The following is a 12,049-nucleotide window of genomic DNA, read 5'->3' on the forward strand; positions in this document are numbered from 1 at the left end:
GGTCGTACCGGACCCTGTTTCTCTTTCTCCCTGTTTTTCAATCACGCGTCCGAGCTTTTTTCAGGAATTAACCTGTTCGATTTCAGCCTCAAATAACGAGCTTTAACACATTTTTCACGATAATCCGAGTTTCGACGAATGCTGGTTTGTGGCACACCGGCACCCCCAAATGTCTTCCGTTGCTGCTCAAATTTTGCGTGACCGCTTTATCTGACCCGAGGAACTTTCTATGTGATTTCCGGAAAATTTTGTTCCGGGACCACGGAATCCCGAAAAACCGTGTATTATATACACTTCAATTTCAGCCGTTCGGAAGGTCGTACCGGACCCTGTTTCTTTTTCTCCCTATTTTTCAATCACGCGTCCGAGCTCATTTCAGAAATTAACCTGTTCGATTTCAGCCTCAAATAACGAGCTTTAACACATTTTTCACGATAATCCGAGTTTCGGCGAATGCTGGTTTGTGGCACACCGGCACCCCCAAATGTGTTCCGTTGGTGCTCAAACTCTGCGTGGCCGCTTTATCTGACCCAAGGAACTTTCTATGTGATTTCCGGAGAATTTTGTTCCGAGACCCCGGAATCCCGAAAAACCGTGTATTATACACTTCAATTTCGGCCGGTTCGGAAGGTCGTGCGGACCCTGTTTTTTTTCTCCCTGTTTTTTAATCACGCGTCCGAGCTCATTTCGAAATTAATCTGTTCGATTTCAGCCTCAAATAACGAGCTTTAACACATTTTTCACGATAATCCAAGTTTCGGCGAATCTTTGGTTTCCGCACACCGCACCCCCAAATGTCTTCCGTTGGTGCTCAAACTTTGCGTGGCCGCTTTATCGACCCGAGGAACTTTCTATGTTATTTCGGAGAATTTTGTTCCGGGACCCCGGAATCCCGAAAAACCGTGTATTATACACTTCAATTTCACCGTTCGGAAGGTCGTACGGACCCCGTTTTTTTTCTCCTGTTTTTCAATCACGCGTCCGAGCTCATTTCAGGAATTAACCTGTTCGATTTCAGCCTCAAATAACGAGCTTTAACACATTTTTCACGATAATCCGAGTTTCGGCGAATGCTGATTTCCGGCACACCGGCACCCCCAAATGTCTTCCGTTAGTGCTCAAACTTTGCGTGGCCGCTTTATCTGATCCGAAGAACTTTCTATGTGATTTCCGGAGAATTTTGTTCCGGGACCCCGGAATCCCGAAAAACCGTGTATTATACACTTGAATTTCACCGTTCGGAAGGTCGTCTGGGACCTGTTTCTTTTTCTCTCTTTTTTTCAACCACGCGTCCGAGCTCATTTCAGAATCAACCTTTGTTCGATTTCAGAATCAACTCGTTCGATTTCAGCCTCAAATAACGAGCCTGAACACATTTTTCACGATAATCCGAGTTTCGGCGAATACTGGTTTGTGGCACACCGGCACCGCCAAATGTCTTCCGTTGGTGCTCAAACTTTGCGTGGCCACTTTATCTAACCCGAGGAACTTTCTATGTGATTTCCGGAGAATTTTGTTCCGGGACCCCGGAATCCCGAAAAACCGTGTATTATACACTTCAATTTCAGCCGTTCGGAAGGTCGTACCGGACCCTGTTTCTTTTTCTCCCTGTTTTTCAATCACGCGTCCGAGCTCATTTCTTGAATTAACCTGTTCGATTTCAACCTCAAATAACGAGCTTTAACACATTTTTCACGATAATCCGAGTTTCGCGAATCTTTGGTTTGTGACACACCGCACCCCGAATGTCTTCCGTTGGTGCTCAAACATTGCTTGGCCGCTTTATCGACCCGAGGAACTTTCTGTGTGATTTCCGGAGAATTTTGTTCCGGGACCCTTGAATCCCGAAAACCGTGTATTATACACTTCAATTTCAAATTTCGCTCGGAAGGTCGTGCTGACCACTGTTTCTTTTTCTCCCTGTTTTTCAATCACGCGTCCGAGCTCATTTCTTGAATTAACCTGTTCGATTTCAACCTCAAATAACGAGCTTTAACACATTTTTCACGATAATCCGAGTTTCGGCGAATGCTGGTTTGTGACACACCGGCACCCCCGAATGTCTTCCGTTGGTGCTCAAACATTGCGTGGCCGCTTTATCTGACCCGAGGAACTTTCTGTGTGATTTCCGGAGAATTTTGTTCCGGGACCCCAGAATCCCGAAAAACCGTGTATTATACGCTTCAATTTCAGCCGCTCGGAAGGTCGTACCGGACCCTGTTTCTTTTTCTCCCAGTTTTTCAATCACGCGTCCGAGCTCATTTCAGGAATTAACCTGTTCGATTTCAGCCTCAAATAACGAGCTTTAACACATTTTTCACGATAATCCGAGTTTCGCGAATCTTGGTTTCCGAACCCGCACCCCCAAATGTCTTCCGTTGGTGCTCAAACTTTGCGTGGCCGCTTTATCGACCCGAGGAACTTTCTATGTGATTTCCGGAGAATTTTGTTCCGGGACCACGAATCCCGAAACCGTGTATTATACACTTCAATTTCAGCCGTTCGGAAGGTCGTACCGGACCTTGTTTCTTTTTCTCCCTGTTTTTCAACCACGCGTTCGAGCTCATTTCAGGAATCAACCTGTTCGATTTCATGAATCAACTCGTTCGATTTCAGCCTCAAATAACGAGCTTTAACACATTTTTCACGATAATCCGAGTTTCGGCGAATACTGGTTTGTGGCACACCGGCACCCCCAAATGTTTTCCGTTGGTGCTCAAACTTTGCGTGGCCGCTTTATCTGACCCGAGGAACTTTCTATGTGATTTCCGGAGAATTTTGTTCCGGGACCCCGGAATCCCGAAAAACCGTGTATTATACACTTCAATTTCAAATTAGTTCGAAGGTCGTCGGACCACTGTTTCTTTTTCTCCCTGTTTTTCAATCACACGTCCGAGCTCATTTCTTGAATTAACATGTTCGATTTCAACCTCAAATAACGAGCTTTAACACATTTTCACGATAATCCGAGTTTCGCGAATCTTTGGTTTGTGGCACACCGCACCCCAAATGTCTTCCGTTGGTGCTCAAACTTTGCGTGGCCGCTTTATCGACCCGAGGAACTTTCTCTGTGATTTCCGGAGAATTTTGTTCCGGGACCCCGAATCCCGAAAAACCGTGTATTATACACTTCAATTTCACCGTTCGGAAGGTCGTAATGCGGACCACTTTTTTTTTTCTGCCTGTTTTTCAATCACGCGTCCGAGCTCATTTCAGAATTAACTGTTTCGATTTCAGCCTCAAATAACGAGCTTTAACACATTTTTCACGATAATCCGAGTTTCGGCGAATGTTGGTTTCCGTTACACCGGCACCCCCAAATGTCTTCCGTTAGTGCTCAAACTTTGCGTGGCCGCTTTATCTGACCCGAAGAACGTTCTATGTGATTTCCGCAGAATTTTGTTCCGGGACCCCGGAATCCTGAAAAACCGTGTATTATACACTTCAATTTCAGCCGTTCGGAAGGTTGTAACGGACCCTATTTCTTTTTCTCTTTTTTTTTTAACCACGCGTCCGAGCTCATTTCAGGAATCAACCTGTTCGATTTCAGAAATCAACTCGTTCGATTTCAGCCTCAAATAACGAGACTTAACAAATTTTTCACGATAATCCGAGTTTCGGCGAATACTGGTTTGTGGCACACCGACACCCCCAAATGTCTTCTGTTGGTGCTCAAACATTGCGTGGCCACTTTATCTGACCCGAGGAACTTTCTATGTGATTTCCGGAGAATTTTGTTCCGGGACCCCGGAATCCCGAAAAACCGTGTATTATACACTTCAATTTCAGCCGTTCGGAAGGTCGTACCGGACCCTGTTTCTTTTTCTCCTTGTTTTTCAATCACGCGTCCGAGCTCATTTCAGGAATTAACCTGTTCGATTTCAGCCTCAAATAACGAGCTTTAACACATTTTTCACGATAATCCGAGTTTCGGCGAATGCTGGTTTCCGGCACACCGGCACCCCCAAATGTCTTCCGTTAGTGCTCAAACTTTGTGTGGCCGCTTTATCTGACCGGAGGAACTTTCTATGTGATTTCCGGAGAATTTTGTTCCGGGACCCTGGAATCCCGAAAAACCGTGTATTATACACTTCAATTTCAGCCGTTCGGAAGGTCGTCCAGACCCTGTTTTTTTTTCTCCCTGTTTTTCAATCACGCGTCCGAGCTCATTTCAGGAATTAACCTGTTCGATTTCAACCTCAAATAACGAGCTTTAACACATTTTTCACGATAATCCGAGTTTCGGCGAATGCTGGTTTGTGGCACACCGGCACCCCCAAATGTCTTCCGTTGGTGCTCAAACTTTGCGTGGCCGCTTTATCTGACCCGAGGAACTTTCGATGTGATTTCCGGAGAATTTTGTTCCGGAATCCCGAAAAACCGTGTATTATACACTTCAATTTCAGCCGTTCGGAAGGTCGTCCAGACCCTGTTTTTTTTTCTCCCTGTTTTTCAATCACGCGTCCGAGCTCATTTCAGGAATTAACCTGTTCGATTTCAACCTCAAATAACGAGCTTTAACACATTTTTCACGATAATCCGAGTTTCGGCGAATGCTGATTTCCGGCACACCGGCACCCCCAAATGTCTTCCGTTAGTGCTCAAACTTTGCGTGGCCGCTTTATCTGACCCGAAGAACTTTCTATGTGATTTCCGGAGAATTTTGTTCCGGGACCCCGGAATCCCGAAAAACCGTGTATTATACACTTGAATTTCAAGTTCGGAAGGTCGTACCGGACCCTGTTTCTTTTTCTCTCTGTTTTTCAACCACGCGTCCGAGCTCATTTCAGGAATCAACCTGTTCGATTTCAGGAATCAACTCGTTCGATTTCAGCCTCAAATAACGAGCCTGAACACATTTTTCACGATAATCCGAGTTTCGGCGAATACTGGTTTGTGGCACACCGGCACCGCCAAATGTCTTCCGTTGGTGCTCAAACATTGCGTGGCCGCTTTATCTGACCCGAGGAACTTTCTGTGTGATTTCCGGAGAATTTTGTTCCGGGACCCCAGAATCCCGAAAAACCGTGTATTATACGCTTCAATTTCAGCCGCTCGGAAGGTCGTACCGGACCCTGTTTCTTTTTCTCCTTGTTTTTCAATCACGCGTCCGAGCTCATTTCAGGAATTAACCTGTTCGATTTCAGCCTCAAATAACGAGCTTTAACACATTTTTCACGATAATCCGAGTTTCGGCGAATCTTTGGTTTCCGCACACCGCACACCCCAAATGTCTTCCGTTAGTGCTCAAACTTTGTGTGGCCGCTTTATCTGACCGGAGGAACTTTCTATGTGATTTCCGGAGAATTTTGTTCCGGGACCCTGGAATCCCGAAAAACCGTGTATTATACACTTCAATTTCAGCCGTTCGGAAGGTCGTCACGACCACTTTTTTTTTTTCTCCCTGTTTTTCAATCACGCGTCCGAGCTCATTTAGGAATTAACCTGTTCGATTTCACCTCAAATAACGAGCTTTAACACATTTTTCACGATAATTCGAGTTTCGGCGAATCTTTGGTTTCAAACACCGCACCCCCAAATATCTTCCGTTGGTGCTCAAACTTTGCGTGGCCGCTTTATCGACCAAGAACTTTCTATGTGATTTCCTGAGAATTTTGTTCCGGGACCCGGAATCCCGAAAAACCGTGTATTATACACTTGAATTTCAAAGTTCGGAAGGTCGTACCGGACCCTGTTTCTTTTTCTCTCTGTTTTTCAACCACGCGTCCGAGCTCATTTCAGGAATCAACCTGTTCGATTTCAGGAATCAACTCGTTCGATTTCAGCCTCAAATAACGAGCCTGAACACATTTTTCACGATAATCCGAGTTTCGGCGAATACTGGTTTGTGGCACACCGGCACCGCCAAATGTCTTCCGTTGGTGCTCAAACTTTGCGTGGCCACTTTATCTGACCCGAGGAACTTTCTATGTGATTTCCGGAGAATTTTGTTCCGGGACCCCGGAATCCCGAAAAACCGTGTATTATACACTTCAATTTCAGCCGTTCGGAAGGTCGTGCCGACCTGTTTCTTTTTCATCCTGTTTTTCAATCACGCGTCCGAGCTCATTTCTTGAATTAACTGTTCGATTTCAACCTCAAATAACGAGCTTTAACACATTTTTCACGATAATCCGAGTTTCGGCGAATCTTTGGTTTGTGACACACCGCACCCCGAATGTCTTCCGTTGGTGCTCAAACTTTGCGTGGCCGCTTTATTCGACCCGAGGAACTTTCTATGTGATTTCCGGAGAATTTTGTTCCGGGACCCCAGAATCCCGAAAAACCGTGTATTATACGCTTCAATTTCAGCCGCTCGGAAGGTCGTACCGGACCCTGTTTCTTTTTCTCCCAGTTTTTCAATCACGCGTCCGAGCTCATTTCAGGAATTAACCTGTTCGATTTCAGCCTCAAATAACGAGCTTTAACACATTTTTCACGATAATCCGAGTTTCGGCGAATCTTTGGTTTCGACACCGCACCCCCAAATGTCTTCCGTTAGTGCTCAAACTTTGTGTGGCCGCTTTATCTGACCCGAGGAACTTTCTATGTGATTTCCGGAGAATTTTGTTCCGGGACCCCGGAATCCCGAAAAACCGTGTATTATACACTTCAATTTCACTGTTCGGAAGGTCGTCTGGACCTTGTTTCTTTTTCTCCTGTTTTCAACCACGCGTTCGAGCTCATTTCAGGAATCAACCTGTTCGATTTCATGAATCAACTCGTTCGATTTCAGCCTCAAATAACGAGCTTTAACACATTTTTCACGATAATCCGAGTTTCGGCGAATACTGGTTTGTGGCACACCGGCACCCCCAAATGTTTTCCGTTGGTGCTCAAACTTTGCGTGGCCGCTTTATCTGACCCGAGGAACTTTCTATGTGATTTCCGGAGAATTTTGTTCCGGGACCCCGGAATCCCGAAAAACCGTGTATTATACACTTCAATTTCAGCCGTTCGGAAGGTCGTACCGGACCCTGTTTCTTTTTCTCCCTGTTTTTCAATCACACGTCCGAGCTCATTTCTTGAATTAACATGTTCGATTTCAACCTCAAATAACGAGCTTTAACACATTTTCACGATAATCCGAGTTTCGGCGAATGCTGGTTTGTGGCACACCGGCACCCCCAAATGTCTTCCGTTGGTGCTCAAACTTTGCGTGGCCGCTTTATCTGACCCGAGGAACTTTCTATGTGATTTCCGGAGAATTTTGTTCCGGGACCCTGAATCCCGAAAAACCGTGTATTATACACTTCAATTTCGACTGCGTTCGGAAGGTCGTACCGGACCCTGTTTTTTTTTCTCCCTGTTTTTCAATCACGCGTCCGAGCTCATTTCAGGAATTAACCTGTTCGATTTCAGCCTCAAATAACGAGCTTTAACACATTTTTCACGATAATCCGAGTTTCGGCGAATGTTGGTTTCCGTTACACCGGCACCCCCAAATGTCTTCCGTTAGTGCTCAAACTTTGCGTGGCCGCTTTATCTGACCCGAAGAACGTTCTATGTGATTTCCGCAGAATTTTGTTCCGGGACCCCGGAATCCTGAAAAACCGTGTATTATACACTTCAATTTCAGCCGTTCGGAAGGTTGTAACGGACCCTATTTCTTTTTCTCTTTTTTTTTTAACCACGCGTCCGAGCTCATTTCAGAATCAACCTGTTCGATTTGAAAATCAACTCGTTCGATTTCGACCTCAAATAACGAGATTTAACAAATTTTTCACGATAATCCGAGTTTCGGCGAATCTTTTTTGGTTTGTGGCACACCGACACCCCCAAATGTCTTCTCGTTGGTGCTCAAACATTGCGTGGCCACTTTATCTGACCCGAGGAACTTTCTATGTGATTTCCGGAGAATTTTGTTCCGGGACCCCGGAATCCCGAAAAACCGTGTATTATACACTTCAATTTCAGCCGTTCGGAAGGTCGTACTGGACCCTGTTTCTTTTTCTCCTTGTTTTTCAATCACGCGTCCGAGCTCATTTCAGGAATTAACCTGTTCGATTTCAGCCTCAAATAACGAGCTTTAACACATTTTTCACGATAATCCGAGTTTCGGCGAATCTTTGGTTTCCGACACCGCACCCCAAATGTCTTCCGTTGGTGCTCAAACTTTGTGTGGCCGCTTTATCTGAACCGAGGAACTTTCTATGTGATTTCCGGAGAATTTTGTTCCGGGACCCGGAATCCCGAAAAACCGTGTATTATACACTTCAATTTCACCGTTCGGAAGGTCGTCGGACCTGTTTTTTTTCCCTGTTTTTCAATCACGCGTCCGAGCTCATTTCAGGAATTAACCTGTTCGATTTCACCTCAAATAACGAGCTTTAACACATTTTTCACGATAATTCGAGTTTCGGCGAATCTTTGGTTTTAAACACCGGCACCCCCAAATATCTTCCGTTGGTGCTCAAACTTTGCGTGACCGCTTTATCGACCAAAGAACTTTCTATGCGATTTCCGTAGAATTTTGTTCCGGGACCCCGAATCCCGAAAAACCGTGTATTATACACTTGAATTTCAAAGTTCGGAAGGTCGTCTGGACCACTGTTTCTTTTTCTCTCTGTTTTTCAATCACGCGTCCGAGCTCATTTCAGAATCAACCTGTTCGATTTCAGAATCAACTCGTTCGATTTCGACCTCAAATAACGAGCCTTAACACATTTTTCACGATAATCCGAGTTTCGGCGAATACTGGTTTGTGGCACACCGGCACCGCCAAATGTCTTCCGTTGGTGCTCAAACTTTGCGTGGCCACTTTATCTGACCCGAGGAACTTTCTATGTGATTTCCGGAGAATTTTGTTCCGGACCCGGAATCCCGAAAAACCGTGTATTATACACTTCAATTTCACCGTTCGGAAGGTCGTCTGGACCACTGTTTCTTTTTCTCCCTGTTTTTCAATCACGCGTCCGAGCTCATTTCTTGAATTAACTTTGTTCGATTTCAACCTCAAATAACGAGCTTTAACACATTTTTCACGATAATCCGAGTTTCGGCGAATGCTGGTTTGTGACACACCGGCACCCCCGAATGTCTTCCGTTGGTGCTCAAACATTGCGTGGCCGCTTTATCTGACCCGAGGAACTTTCTGTGTGATTTCCGGAGAATTTTGTTCCGGGACCCCAGAATCCCGAAAAACCGTGTATTATACGCTTCAATTTCACCGCTCGGAAGGTCGTCTGGACCTGTTTCTTTTTCTCCCCGTTTTTCAATCACGCGTCCGAGCTCATTTCAGGAATTAACCTGTTCGATTTCACCTCAAATAACGAGCTTTAACACATTTTTCACGATAATCCGAGTTTCGGCGAATCTTTGGTTTCCGACACACCGCACCCCCAAATGTCTTCCGTTGGTGCTCAAACTTTGTGTGGCCGCTTTATCTGACCCGAGGAACTTTCTATGTGATTTCCGGAGAATTTTGTTCCGGGACCCTGGAATCCCGAAAAACCGTGTATTATACACTTCAATTTCAGCCGTTCGGAAGGTCGTACCGGACCTTGTTTCTTTTTCTCCCTGTTTTTCAACCACGCGTTCGAGCTCATTTCAGGAATCAACCTGTTCGATTTCATGAATCAACTCGTTCGATTTCAGCCTCAAATAACGAGCTTTAACACATTTTTCACGATAATCCGAGTTTCGGCGAATGCTGGTTTGTGGCACACCGGCACCCCCAAATGTTTTCCGTTGGTGCTCAAACTTTGCGTGGCCGCTTTATCTGACCCGAGGAACTTTCTATGTGATTTCCGGAGAATTTTGTTCCGGGACCCCGGAATCCCGAAAAACCGTGTATTATACACTTCAATTTCAGCCGTTCAGAAGGTCGTACCGGACCCTGTTTCTTTTTCTCCCTGTTTTTCAATCACGCGTCCGAGCTCATTTCTTGAATTAACATGTTCGATTTCAACCTCAAATAACGAGCTTTAACACATTTTCACGATAATCCGAGTTTCGGCGAATGCTGGTTTGTGGCACACCGGCACCCCCAAATGTCTTCCGTTGGTGCTCAAACTTTGCGTGGCCGCTTTATCTGACCCGAGGAACTTTCTGTGTGATTTCCGGAGAATTTTGTTCCGGGACCCCAGAATCCCGAAAAACCGTGTATTATACACTTCAATTTCAAATGTTCGGAAGGTCGTCGGACCACTTTTTTTTCTCCCTGTTTTTCAATCACGCGTCCGAGCTCATTTCAGGAATTAACCTGTTCGATTTCAGCCTCAAATAACGAGCTTTAACACATTTTTCACGATAATCCGAGTTTCGGCGAATGTTGGTTTCCGTTACACCGGCACCCCCAAATGTCTTCCGTTAGTGCTCAAACTTTGCGTGGCCGCTTTATCTGACCCGAAGAACGTTCTATGTGATTTCCGCAGAATTTTGTTCCGGGACCCCGGAATCCTGAAAAACCGTGTATTATACACTTCAATTTCAGCCGTTCGGAAGGTTGTAACGGACCCTATTTCTTTTTCTCTTTTTTTTTTTAACCACGCGTCCGAGCTCATTTCAGGAATCAACCTGTTCGATTTCAGAAATCAACTCGTTCGATTTCAGCCTCAAATAACGAGACTTAACAAATTTTTCACGATAATCCGAGTTTCGGCGAATACTGGTTTGTGGCACACCGACACCCCCAAATGTCTTCTGTTGGTGCTCAAACTTTGCGTGGCCACTTTATCTGACCCGAGGAACTTTCTATGTGATTTCCGGAGAATTTTTTTCCGGGACCCCGGAATCCCGAAAAACCGTGTATTATACACTTCAATTTCAGCCGTTCGGAAGGTCGTACGGGACCCTGTTTCTTTTTCTCCCTGTTTTTCAATCACGCGTCCGAGCTCATTTCTTGAATTAACCTGTTCGATTTCAACCTCAAATTACGAGCTTTAACACATTTTTCACGATAATCCGAGTTTCGGCGAATGCTGGTTTGTGGCACACCGGCACCCCCGAATGTCTTCCGTTAGTGCTCAAACATTGCGTGGCCGCTTTATCTGACCCGAGGAACTTTCTGTGTTATTTCCGGAGAATTTTGTTCCGGGACCCCAGAATCTCGAAAAACCGTGTATTATACACTTCAATTTAAGCCGCTCGGAAGGTCGTACCGGACCCTGTTTCTTTTTCTCCCCGTTTTTCAATCACGTGTCCGATCTTATTTCGGGAATTAACCTGTTCGATTTCAGCCTCAAATAACGAGCTTTAACACATTTTTCACGATAATCCGAGTTTCGCCGAATCTTTGGTTTCCAACACCTGCAAGCACCCCAAATGTCTTCCGTTAGTCTCAAACTTTGCGTGGCCGCTTTATCTGACCCGAAGAACTTTCTATGCTATTTCCGGAGAATTTTGTTCCTTGACCCCGGAATCCCGAAAAACCGTGTATTATACACTTCAATTTCAAATGTCGGAAGGTCGTGGGACCCTGTTTCTTTTTCTCCCGTTTTTCAACCACGCGTCCGAGCTCATTTCAGAATCAACTTTGTTTGATTTCGTGAATCAACTCGTTCGATTTCACCTCAAATAACGAGCTTTAACACATTTTTCACGATAATCCGAGTTTCGCGAATCTTGGTTTGTGGCACACCGGCACCCCAAATGTCTTCCGTTGGTGCTCAAATTTTGCGTGGCCGCTTTATCTGCCCGAGGAACTTTCTATGCGATTTCCGGAGAATTTTGTTTCGGGACCCCGAATCCCGAAAAACCGTGTATTATACACTTCAATTTCAAATGCCGTTCGGAAGGTCGTCATCGGACCACTGTTTCTTTTTCTCCCGTTTTTTCAATCACGCGTCCGAGCTCATTTCTTGAATTAACATGTTCGATTTCAACCTCAAATAATGAGCTTTAACACATTTTTCACGATAATCCGAGTTTCGGCGAATGATGGTTTGTGGCACACCGGCACCCCCAAATGTCTTCCGTTGGTGCTTAAACTTTGCGAGACCACTTTATCTGACCCGAGGAACTTTCTATGCGATTTTCGGAGAATTTTGTTCCGGGACCCCAGAATCCCGAAAACCGTGTATTATACACTTCAATTTCGGCCGTTCGG

Source organism: Silene latifolia, chromosome 10, assembly GCF_048544455.1.
Source record: "Silene latifolia isolate original U9 population chromosome 10, ASM4854445v1, whole genome shotgun sequence".
Classification (NCBI taxonomy): Eukaryota; Viridiplantae; Streptophyta; class Magnoliopsida; order Caryophyllales; family Caryophyllaceae; genus Silene; species Silene latifolia.